Raw genomic sequence first — 12,529 nt, 5'->3', positions numbered from 1 at the left:
TGTGTCCACATGTGCTCATCATTTAGCTCCCCCTTATAAGTGAGAACATGCCATATTTGTTTTTATGTTCCTGCGTTAGTTTGCTAAGGATAATTTCCTCCAGCTGCATCCACATCCTTGCAAAGGACATAATCTTTCCTTTTTTGGCTGCCTAGCATTTCTTGATGTATATATATATCACATTTTCTTTACGCAGTCTACCATTGAATGGCATTTAGGCTAATTCCATGTCTATGCTATTGTGAATAGTGCTTCAATAAACATACATGTGCATGTGTCTTTATAATAGAATTATTTATATTCCTTTGGGTACATACTTAGTAATCAGATTGCTGGGTCTAATCTTATTTCTGTCTTTACGTTTTTGAGGTATCATTACGCTGTCTTCCACAATGGCTGAACTAATACACATTCCCACCAACAGTGCATAAGTGTTCCTTTTTCTCTGCAACCTCACCAGAATTTATTATTTTTGACTTTTTAATGTACATGATAGCCATTTTGACTGGTGTTAGATGGTATCTCATTGTAGTTTTCATTTGCATTTCTCTAACAATTAGTGATGTTGAGCTTTTCTCATACGATTGTTGGCTGAATGTATGTCTTCTTTTGAGAAGTATCTGTTCGTGTTCTTTGCCCACTTTTGTATGGTTTTTTTTTTTTTCTTGTAAATTTAAGTTTCGTCTAGATGCTGAATATTATACCTTTGTGGGATGCATAGTTTGCAAGTATTTTCTCCCATTCTGTTGGTTGTACATTGATAGTTTATTTTAATATGCAGAAGGTTTTTTGCTTAATTAGATCCATTGTCAATTTTTGCTTTTGTTATAATTACTTTTGGTGTCTTCCTCATCAAATCTTTGCTTGTGCATATGTCCCAAATGATATTGCCTAAGTTGTGTTCCAGGGTTTTTATAGTTTTGGATTTTACATTTAAGTCATTAATCGATCTTGAATTAATTTTTGTATATGGTGTAAGGAAAGGGTCCAGTTTCAATCTTTTGCATATGGCTAACCAGTTATACCAGCACTATTTATTTAATAGGCAATCCTTTTCCCATTTCTTGTGTTTGTTACATTTGTTGAAGATCAGGCAGTTGTGGATGTGCAGACTTAATTCTGGGTTTTCCATTCTGTTTCATTGGTGCATGTGTCTCTTTTTGTACAAGTACCATAGCGTTTTGGTCAATGTAGCCCTGCGGTATAGTTTGAATTTGTGTAGTGTGATGCCTTCAGCTTTGCTGTTTTTGCTTTGTTATTTTAAAGATACTGATTCTTCTATCTATGAACATGGAATGCTTTTTCATTTGTGTCATCTCTGATTTCTTTGAGCAGTGGTTTGTAGTTCTCCTTGTATAAGCCTTTCACTTCCTTAGTTAGATGTATTCCTAGGTATTTTATTATTTTTATGGCAATTGTGAATGGGAGTGTATTTCTGATTTGGTTCTTGGCTTGAACTTTGTTGGCTTATAGAAATGTTAGTGATTTTTGCACATTGATTTTGTATCCTAAGACTTTGCTAAAGTTGTTTATCAACTTAAGAAGCTTTTGGGCTGAGACTGCGGGGTTTTCTAGATATAGAATCATGTCTTCTGCAACAGAGATAGTTTCACTTTCTTTCTTGCTATTTGAATGCCTTTATCTTTCTCTTGTCTGATTGCCCTGGCCAGAACTTCCAATACTGTGTTGAATAGGAGTGGTGAGAGAAGGCATCCTTGTCTTGCGTAGGTATTCAAGAGGAATGCTTCCAGCTTTTGACTATTCGTTATAATGTTGGCTGTGGGTTTGTCAGAGATGGCTCTTATTATATTGAGATATGTTCCTTTATTGAGAGTTATTAACTTGAAGGAATGTTGACTTTTATCAAAGACCTTTTTCTGCATCTATTTAGATAATCAGTTAGTTTTTTTCTTTAGTTCTGTTTATGTTATGAATCACCTGAGTTGATTTGTATATGTAGAACCATACTTGGATCCCAGTGATGAAGTCTACTTGATCATGGTAGATAAGCTTTTTGATGTTCTGCTGGATTTGATTTGCCAGTATTTTGTTAAGGATTTTTGCATTTATGTCCATCAAGGATGTTTCTTTTGTTGTGTCTCTGTCAGGTTTTAATATCAGAATTATGCTGTCCTCATAGAATGAGTTTGGGAGGAGCCTCTCCTCAATATTTTGAAACAGTTTCAGTAGGAATGGTACCAGCTCTTTTTTGTATACGTGGTAGAATTCAACTATGAATCTGTCTGGTCCCAGGCTTTTGTTGTTGTTGTTTGTTTGTTTGCTTTGGTAGACTATTTATTACTGCCTCAATTTTAGAACTCATTATTGGTCTGTTCAGGGATTCAATTTCTTCTGATTCAGTCTTAGAAGGGAGTATGTGTTCAGGAATGTATTCATTTCTTCTGGTTTCTAGTTTGTTATATTTTCAGCCATTATTTCTTAGAATGTGCCTTCTGGTTCTTTATCTTTATTTTATACTTTTGGAACAGGCGTAATGTATATATTGATCCATTTGATCATGTCTCATAAGTATTTTAAGCTTTCTTCACTTCTTCTGCTTCTCTAAATGAATAATGTTCAGCAATCTATCGTCAAGTTTGCTAATTCTTTCTTTTGCTTAATACAGCCTGTTGTTGAAGAATCCTTCTAATTAAATTTTCAGTTCAGTTATTTCATTCTTCTGCTCCATGTTCTCTCTGTTAAGCACTTTCAAAATGTTTTCCATCTCTTTTTTAAAATCCTCACTTGTTTATGCATTGATCTATTGAACTCAGTGAGCATCTTTGATGGTTAGCTTGAATTCTTTGTGAGGTATATTATGTATCTCCATTTCATTCAGGTCAGATTTTTAGGTATTTATCTTGTTTCTTTATTTTGTAAACATTTTCCTGTTTTTTCATTTTTTTAAAACTCTCTGTGTTGCTGTTTGTGCATTTGACAAAATATCATCTCTCCATGTTCTACAGGCTGGATTGTATCAGTAAAGAGGACTGCAGCAGATCACACTGCCACGTGTGTGCCTATGCAACAATCTTGCATGTTCTTCACATGTACCCCAAAACCTAAAATGCAATAAAACTTTAAAAAAAAGTGAAACGCCATCTATAAATAAATAAAGACTTCACCAGTCACCTTGGCTATAGATTCTGAATGTTTCTGAAACTTTTGCTAGTGCAACTAACTTTCTTTGTTATTAGTGGCCCACAGGCATCTAGAGTTTTCCTTTGTCTCAGCAGTGCTCAGTTACAAGCAAGACTGAAATGAATTCCTCAGGCAGCCTCCAGAAAAGTTGGGTTGCTAGATTTGTGATAAATCTTATTTTCTTTCCAGGTAGGCACTGAAATCTGGAATTTTAAATTTGTCTGATGTATGCTGAACCTGGGGGAGTGGCCATGGTGACTGCCAGCCCCAAACCACCGACTATGTTCTCATTGGCCCTGAGTTCCTAGAGTATGCCAGCGTGTGTGTGTGTTTGTGTGTGTGTGTGTGTGTGTGTGTGTATGTGTGTGTGTGCGCGCTGTCAGTCCTAAATAGAAACCAGTCCTCTGGGTAACCCCTGGAATATTTGGGGTGTTGAACTCACTTCATATCTCTTTCCTTCTCCGAAGAGCAGTTGACAGGTGACAGGATATGTCTCTGTTTTATGGAACTGTGCTATGGGTAGAGATTATGGCAAGAAAGTATCATGAATTTTTCTACCAGCTTCAATGTGGCTGGTTTCACACTCATCCAGGGTATAGGAGCCTCTTAACTAGTTTCTAGATTTCTTACAAAAGAAATACGTCCATCTATGATTGTGCAATTTGTATGTAGAGGGAAGGAGAGTCCAGGGCTTCCTATTCTGCTCTGCTTCTGATGGCATTCCTACATGCACACATTTTTAACAACTTGAATAATATTTTTAAAATAAAAGAACATTCTTTAAGCAGTTACATTTCTATTTTAAAACAGTAAACAATCTGGTGTTTATTGAATTTTAAATTTTATTTAAATTTTATCAAAAATACATATAGATTAAAATTAAAATTTCACTACAATGCTTATAGGAGGAAGTTACATTCTTTGCTCTGCCTAAAGTTAACTACTTTTAATTAGTTCAGATGTTTCTTATAATACTTTTTTGTTCTTCAATACTTATTTATTGCATTTCATTACCAGAGTTGTTAATTTACTTTTTGGTCTTCCTGGAATTAATAACCACCTTGCTCTCACATTTGTTTAGTTTCCTATATGTATATAATTAGTTCACCCTCAAACACTCTGATGGAATATGAAGCACTTTAATTAACAGTCAAACGAATGAGATAATTTATTTGATCCGATTATTTTTCTTGGATATAAGCAATGTGCTGAAGCTGGCTTTAACTACGTATTGCGAGCTGATTGTGTGTATCTCTTCCAAAATCAACAGTTAGTAATGATATTTTTTCTTCCCTGCTAGAAATATTTACAGCATAGAAATTAGAAAATGTTCCAAAGTGGATCATTCATTTTAGGTGTTTTTTTCCCCTGATTGTAAGTTGAGAAGCATTCACCAGCCCCTCACTAAACATAACTTTCCTGGAACTCACCATCTTCCTGCACAAGTGTGACTTACTGCACCTGATACGGAATTTTCATGTTAACATTACTGTCACCATCATTCCAACAAATTCTTTTACCTCTCCCTTCTGCGATTGACCTTCCATTTTCTGGCCTCATATTTTCCTTTTTTATTAGTTTAATCTCTTATTTTGCTCAAAATTATCTTCTAGTTGTTTCACAGGAAAGTATACAAAGTTGATAAATGTTATAAAAGCATGCATCTCACAAAATTTCATTTTTAGCTTTTAAAATGACATTTTTTTCAATTAGAATACTATTCCAGAAATTATGTTTTAGCAGAAGAATGAGGAAACGTCAGTATTTCAGTTGTTTCAGTTGTAAGAAAGGTAATTGTTGCCTTATTTTCCTGGATGATTCTCATTTTTCATTATATGTTTAGCAAATGTAGTTGGTTTTCAATATAGTAAGTACCTTTTTTCTCCTATTTTTATTTTATATAATAAAAATGTTTCATTATATATTTCCATTCTGCATACACTTTCAGTAATACTTGACATTTGCTAAATAAAGTATTTGATGCTAAACTCTGAGACATAGTGATATTTTTCACAGATCTACTCTTAAGTTCCTGTAAATTAAGTGTCATATACAGTGTTTCTTCATAAAAGAAAATATTCTAGGTGTTTGTCATATTTTTGACATTGAAGTATTTAATATTACTTGAAAAATTAAAATTTCAAACAATAATCTATTAAAAGAGTGGTGATGGTAATAGTAATTGGCAGAGATTTCAAATTTTAACCCATTTAATCATATTGCACTCTATACATCTTCATCAAAAATGTACTTAATAAAGATAATTTTTAATTATCGCTGACTTATGTGTTATTACCTAATAAAAATTAGGAATATTAATTTTCTAAATAACAGCAGAAAGTAAAGTGCTTCATAGTGAGTTATAGAAATTTTTTTCCTCGAGTGAATATATATTCACCCTATAGTTAATATTTTCTAGTTTCTGAAATGTAGGACTTACTCCTACTACTAACCTGAACCCAGGACCTGTTCCTTATTTAGCCATCAGAAAACTGTTAGCCAAGCAGATATTCATCCCAGTTAGATTATTTTTCACTACTGAAATCAACTGTCTCAAGGAAAAAACTTCATTTAAAGTTTGCCTTTGGGGCATAAAAATGATACAACGGACTTTGGGGACTCAGAGGAAAGAGTAGGAGGGGTGAGAAGTGTTAAAGTCTGCACATTGTGTACAGTATACACTGCTTGAGTGATGAGTACATCAAAATCTCAGAAACGACCACTAAAGAACTTACTCGTGTAACTAAACATCACCTGTTCTCCAAAAAGCTATTGCAATTAAAAAAAATAGCATCTGAGACATCCAAAGGAAAGAACAAAACAATGTTAGCATATTTCTCTTTAAAATCTACGCCAGAGTGCATGTTACTAGAGATTATCCCCCATCAATAAAAGTACCGGAAAACTTCAAAAAAAAAAAAAAAGTGACTTTTGGAAATCCCCAAATGTAATTTCATCTGATGCTTGATCTTCCTTTTTAGAATGCATTATGTTCTTTCAAAATTTATACAATGAAACCTTAATTTCTAATGTGACTGTTTTTTGAAATGGGGCCTCTAAAGAAGTAAGTAAGGTTCAATGAAGTCACATTAGAACCTGATCCAATAGGATTAGTGTTCTTATAAAGACACCAGAGCCCTCTCTCTCTCTCCCACTGTGCATGTACCAAAAAAAGGCCATTTGAGGACATGGTGAGAAGTTGGCTAACTGCATGCCAGGAACAGAGCTCTCACTGAAAACCTTGATCTTGGACTTGTGGCCTTCAGAACTGTGAGTAAATAAATTTCTGTTGTTGAAGCCTCTCAGTCCATGTTTTTTGTTACGGCACCCCAAGCTGACTAATGCCATCTCCAACTGTGTATCTCTCATTGAGAATCCCTGTCTCATGGAAGAACTTCCAACGGCTTTTTAAGGCATCATTCTTAAATGCTAATAGTAAATAAAGATTCCACAGTCATGTGAGAGGATCCGCTGAATAGATCTGCAGAAAGCTGTGAAAGTGATTTTAAAGAAAGAGAGCAATATAGGGGAGAAAACAACAAAAAAAAATTAAAATTAAACATTAATTATTATTTTCAGAGTGATTTACAAAAAGAGAAGGTATAACTCATACTACAGAAAAGAAACATTGAATGAATACAAGAAATACCTTTGGAAGTTAAAAATGTAATAAAATTAGTATTAAAATAGAAAGATTAAAAAATAAAACTTAGTGAATACCCAAAAAGGAAAAAAGTAGCAATTAAAAAGTTGAAAATATAAGAATGTTTTGCAATGATTGTCTAACAACATTGTAAGAGAAGGAATAAGAAAAAAAAAGATGAGGAGTGGAAACTAACATCATGTATTTTGGAATTTATACCTCAGTTATAAACATAAATTATCAATGAATAAAAAAAGTCAACAATACTGATAATACACCAAGTTGGTATCTATAGAGAAGATTAAAATAATTGCAAAGGTGTATGGTTATGCCTTATTATGGTACACAAATACATGAGTTTTGTTTGCTCTCTACTGAGAACATCAATTTCCTGACAAATATTATTCTGTACTTAGCATTTTGATGTTCTGTCTTGATCAACATTGTGAGGTGAATACTATTTATCAAAAATTGGGTTCCTGATGTGATATTGCAAGATAAAATTTTCTTTCATTTTGAAGTGAATTTAATTGATTTTATCGAACTGAAGACAATAATAACAAAGCAATAGTACGAGGGAGATTAAAACTCAATTTAGCATATTTTAGGGATGGTTAAGTACTAGAAAGTTGAGGCAGTACAACAAACAAGGTACATAGACTCAAAACAGATAAAAACATAAGCTAACTTAGAAAACCCAATTTTAAAGACTTAGATATAATTAAATAAAAATAAGCTGGACATGGTGGCTCATGTCTGTAATTCCAGCACTTTGGGAGGCTGAGGTGGGTGGATTGCTTGAGTCCAGAAGTTTGAGATCAGCCTGGGAAACATGGCAAAACCTGTTTCTACAAAGAAAACGTACAAAAATTATTAATAACTGGGTGGTGTGAGCCTGTAGTCCTAGCTACTCAAGAGGCTGAGATGGGAGGATTGCTTAAGCCTGGGAGGCCAAGATAACACCACTGCACTCCAGAATGAGTGACAGAGTGACACCTCATCTCAAATAGTAATAAAAATAATAATTATTATTAAATTAAACTATTAAATTTCACAGAAAAGGAAAACTGCATTATACCAAAAAAGATAATTCTGACATAATATTTCTTTAATTACCTCTTTGGAAAGACCTTCATTTTTCATAAAATATATGACTCAAAGACAGATCATTTTTGAATGTTGTTTTCAACATTATACATACCTGAACAAATTTTTCAAATATGCACACCCCAAAAAACTTGCTCATTTATTTACTTTGTTCTTGTATAACATATTTTATTCTCAAATTAAAGATGATGATTATCTTTCCTTTCTTCAAACCTTAATTGATTTTCTCCTTTGGGAAAAAAAATATTTTACTGTGCATTTTTTACCTTCGCCTATATGCTAACATTTTTCAAATTTGTTACTGTATGGCATATTGTAGGCAATTCTATAATCTAATCATATCTGAATATAGAAAAGATAATGTGTTGTGCTTCGACATTACAGTAGCTATGTCACTAGGTGAGAAAAGTTTTCAACATTATTATGATCTTATGGAGCCACCTTGGTGTATACAGTCCATTCTTGATTGAAGGGTTGTCATGTGGTGCATCACAGTACTTAAACGTGTACGTTCCAAGTTTCTTTTGCCTAGTGTACTATATTCTTTCTTCATATGGAAACCTTACCAATTATTCAAGAACCTTTATAATTCTTATTTTCCATTAAGACTTTACTATTTATACATTGATCTCTACATTAACTGAAATTGGTAGCTCACTGAATATATTTGTCCTGTGATCCTTGTTATGTACCTAACTATTTGACTTTTGTCTTACAATGTGTTTTAATATTTTCCTTATATTTAAGTATGGTATTACCTCACCAAGGCAGGACTGTGCCATCTATTTTGTTTACATACCTGTGGGCGACGGAAGATCCGCCAGGGAGTCTTGGCCAGCAAGAGGGTCCTGACCTGAAAGAGGGGGTGTGAAGAAATAAAGAGAGACAGAAAAGCTGGGGTCTGGAGGACTGAGAAGGCAATGCCTAAACAGTGAATTTATTTTTGTCCAGGCTCTCAATATATACCTTAAGATCAAAGGTGTTTACACAATCAACAATAAGAGGAATGGAAATTTACAAAATATAGGATCACGAAAACAATCTTAAGCATGACATTCAAGGATCATAAAAGTGGGCAGGTGGTATGCTTTATCTGTTTTTACCAAAACACACTTGTGAATAACAATACCTAAGAGTCACAAGCTAAGCCATAAAGTCATTATCTAGGGTTCAAGGCAGTCGTGCAGATAAAGTTAAACTTCTTGAAAAGTAAAGTCGTAAAGGTCATGCAGAGGCCTAGTGGAGACATAATGTCTGACAAAACCACACGACCCTTGCCCAAGCGATAGAGGCCTGGAGCAAAGTGAAAGTAAATCTTGAAATTGTTGTGCGAGTTCGGGTGGAAGGGTAAAAGTTACCGGTCCTGGAGTCCATTGGGATGCGGGTTGCGGGGCTTCAGCAGTTACTTCTGTTAATGGATCAAAATCAGTGAGGGCTGCATGTGAAGAAGCAGAGGCCTGTTCCAAAGGCTCATCATGTGTGAGAAGAAGAGAATCAACATGGGACGGGGCTGGGGACGGCGGTGCAAAAGGTGGCGGCAGAGAGAGAGAGGAGGCAACAGGAGGTGCAGCAGCAGAATAGGGTGGACAAGAAGGAAAAGCAGTTTGAGATTGGGGAGGGCAAACACAATCACGAAGCCGAGGCCAAACTGAAAGCAAAATACTAGCCTGTGAAGAATCCTTATTACAAAGACAAAAATTTTCAATTTGTTCCCCAATATGCGTCCAAGCACCAATGTCAAGAACACCTTCCTTTGGGACCCATGGACAAATTTCTCTTACAACATTTAAAAATTCCTCCACATTTTTCAACTTAATATCATGACCATGTGACTTAATCATTGACTGTAACAAAAGCACAAACAAATTATGTTCCTTCGACTCAAGTTGCCCCATGTTTTACTCCAGATGAGGAAAAATCAAGGTAAATGTATATACAAGATTAAAAGAAAAGAAGTAAAATTGTCTTATCCAATCTTACCGCTGCAGCCTTACCCTTCTATGATAAGTGTCACTGTTGTCCCTCGTTTTCAGGTCCCTGTTCAGGCTCCAGATGTGGGCGATGGAAGATCCACTGGGGAGTCTTGGCCAGCAAGAGGGTCCCGACCTCAAAGAGGGGGTGTAAAGAAATAAAGAGAGACAGAAAAGCTGGGGTCTGGAGGACTGAGAAGGCAATGCCTAAACAGCGAATTTATTTTTGTCCAGGCTCTCAATATATACCTTAAGATCAAAGGTGTTTACACAATCAACAATAAGAGGAATGGAAATTTACAAAATATAGGATCACGGAAACAATCTTAAGCATGACATTCAAGGATCATAAAAGTGGGCAGGTGGTATGCTTTATCTGTTTTTACCAAAACACACTTGTGAATAACAATACCTAAGAGTCACAAACTAAGCCATAAAGTCATTATCTAGGGTTCAAGGCAGTCATGCGGATAAAGTTAAACTTCTTGAAAAGTAAAGTCGTAAAGGTCATGCAGAGGCCTAGTGGAGACATAATGTCTGACAAAACCACACGACCCTTGCCCAAGTGTCATTGCAGTCAGAAGTAGAAGCTTTTGCTACATCAGTCATTTCTTAGTTCCTTCTTGCCCATAGCTCGACTGCCTCCAGCAGGAAACTGTGTTTGGGCTCAAGCTCACCACCTGTTGGGGCCCACACATTAGGGGACCTTACACAGAAGCGATCCCCACACATACCCAACAGTATTCTAAATTATGTGCTTAGTATGTATGTGATGAAATGAATGATAGAAGGAAGGCAGTTAAGAAAGGAAGAAATGGATAAGACCTTCTTGAGACTTAAAAAAATATAATTAGTTGATGTTCTGCCACTTAGGAAAGTCATTTAACAATGATTTTATAAAATATAGTAAAGCTTATGCAATAGCAACAACTCTTTTCCCAAAAAATAAAAAATAATATTGAAAAGCATCGGTGGTCACTGCGTCTAATAAATCACTGACATTTTTTCTTGGTAAATTATTTCATGTGTTTGTAGAACATGGCATATAAAAATGTTTTAAAAGGAAATAACTCATCTCAGGTCCTTGCAATGCTATTATATCCGTCTACAATTTTGAATATATCAAAATGTATTGTCAAACACTTTATAGGACTCATAGCTCTTGTCAAATAAATTGATTGTTTTGGTCTCTTCAAATAGTCCCCACCGTGGTTAATCAGGAACAATTTGAAAACAATATCCTCAGTTAGAATAAAGTTATTGTTTATGCCATTTTTTTAAATGATAAATTTTGTCATTTAAAAATGACCCGACGAAAATAGCTTTGTATTAAAGACTTTCTTTGACATAGACTGATGTTATTTTGTCTTATATTGAATCAGTCTAATCATTTAAGTCTCTCTCTGTTTCTTTAATTCTTGATATTTAGAAAAATGTACTTCATTATATCAATCATTCCTGATATATTATATCTGTTATCAGGTAGTTCTTCCAGCATGAGCTTGGTGCCAGATTACTTTTGCTGGTTTGCTACCCAAAGAGAAAATAAAATCTTTTGTATATAGGTTCAATAAAATGTACACATTCCTAGTCATAGATATTTATGATATTTGCTATTATATCATGTGACAAAAATAAGCAGGTATATTTATAACCAGTTTCTCTGCAATTTTAATTTGATCACTAATAAATACTCCAATAATGTAATGTTTTCTTATTAAACATTATTTTATTCAACCTGTGCCTAGTATATTATGTGTGCTATTTTGTGTGCTCAAGATACATATTTAAATCAATGTAGAATTTATCTTAAAGAAATTCTTAGGACAACGGGAACATAGACATGCAATTTTTCACTAAGATACTGCATGTAATTATTATAGAAATAGGAGAACATTAGAACAAATTTATTTACTGATGTCAGTGAAATCTACCAAAAAGTGGTGATGCTCAAATCATGAATGAAAAGTTAATCATGAATTAGCTCTGAGCAAGGACATTCTAAGATAGAATAGCATGTGCAGAAATAGGAATAAGAAGGTGTTTAGTAACTTTTGGGTGAGGGGAAGTGTAATATGACTGAAGTACAGGTGAATGGTATGGGAAGAGAACAATAGAAGGAAAGACAGATAAACATGGCTTGGAATTGTAAGCATCTTATGCATCAAGGTTAAATTTTGTACCTGATTTTTCTTACTCTCTCTTAGTGGGGGTGTACAATAACATTTGTGTTGTGCCAAAAGAATTACAATTATAGAGAGATTAGATTAGATGTGATAGGGATTAAAGTCATGAAGACTCAGGGATGTTCTATAGTTTGAATGAGAAATAATGAGGGCATGTCCCAGTCTCAGGTTTTGATTCTCTTCTCTATTTATCTTTTCTGTTTACACTCACAACATGACGTCCTCTGATCTTACAGCATTATATCACATGTATACAGACATTTATGCTGAACTTCAGACTCCTATATCTAATTGCCTTGTTTGCACTTCCTCATGGTTATACAATAGCTTTCTCATACCATGTCAAAAACAACTCTGCTGTCTTATCCCTACACTCTAGCTAAACTACCTCCTCCAGATGCAGTTTTCTGTCTCAGTTGATTCTAAATTCCTCATTGTTCCTCAGAAAAACATTAATTTGGAATTGGCCTATAATATTTCTC

The sequence above is a fragment of the Sapajus apella genome, unplaced genomic scaffold, assembly GCF_009761245.1.
Source record: "Sapajus apella isolate SASKATOON/1434 unplaced genomic scaffold, GSC_monkey_1.0 scaffold27, whole genome shotgun sequence".
Taxonomy (NCBI): domain Eukaryota; kingdom Metazoa; phylum Chordata; class Mammalia; order Primates; family Cebidae; genus Sapajus; species Sapajus apella.
Note: the sequence above shows the minus strand (reverse complement) of the source record.